The sequence below is a fragment of the Octopus bimaculoides genome, chromosome 24, assembly GCF_001194135.2.
Source record: "Octopus bimaculoides isolate UCB-OBI-ISO-001 chromosome 24, ASM119413v2, whole genome shotgun sequence".
Taxonomy (NCBI): domain Eukaryota; kingdom Metazoa; phylum Mollusca; class Cephalopoda; order Octopoda; family Octopodidae; genus Octopus; species Octopus bimaculoides.
In genome coordinates, this window is record NC_069004.1 from 16,158,779 (window position 1) to 16,159,545 (window position 767).

The following is a 767-nucleotide window of genomic DNA, read 5'->3' on the forward strand; positions in this document are numbered from 1 at the left end:
ATCTCATATTCGGGTGCCCACATTGCCTGTTCCACTTGCATACTATATATATATATATATATATATATATATATATATATATATATATGTATGTATGTAACTATGTATTAGCAAATACGTGTCTGTTTATATTACTGGAGGATGTATATAACAATCATAACGTGTATTGTTGGGGGGGGTGCGTCTTTATACATGCATGGTTATTTATAATCTTTCTATATTTCTCTGTATGAATGCATTATATCTAACGGAACACATACAAGAAACACATGCATGAAGTGGTTGTTATTATGTATACACAAAGCTTGCACATTTATATACATTGATGTGTCAAGGTTGATCAGGCTTTTGCTTCGTCTGATTTAGTGAAAGGGACTCAAACTGAGGTACCAGTAATATACTTTTTATTATATGGGCACTTGCTTATTAGCAGCACTTTTCGGCCAAATGAAGCATACATATTGCGTATGTAGATATAATTACATATATATATATGAAGACGTTTGCATTTGTGCATGAAATGTCTGTTCTAAGTAGTGTAAGCACCTATATTTTACTTAAATGTGCTGGTGTACGTATATGTGCATGCTTTTGCATGTGTTCATTACGTACTGCTCTGTTGGTGCAGTGAAAGGGGTTGAAAATATGCCTTGCAGCAGATCCGTGCATCCCCTGTCAGTATGGAAAACATGTTAAACCCTTGACGGTAGTGTGTGTGCATGTATGTATATATATATATATATATATATATATATATATATATATAT

General features: G+C 32.9%; 1 protein-coding gene across 5 annotated transcripts in view; it reads left to right on the top strand.

Moving 5' to 3' along the window:
• Nucleotides 1-767, top strand: part of LOC106869828 (nuclear receptor coactivator 3) — a 485,654-nt gene that overhangs the window by 606 nt on the left and 484,281 nt on the right. The gene's annotated exons all lie outside the window — the stretch shown is intronic.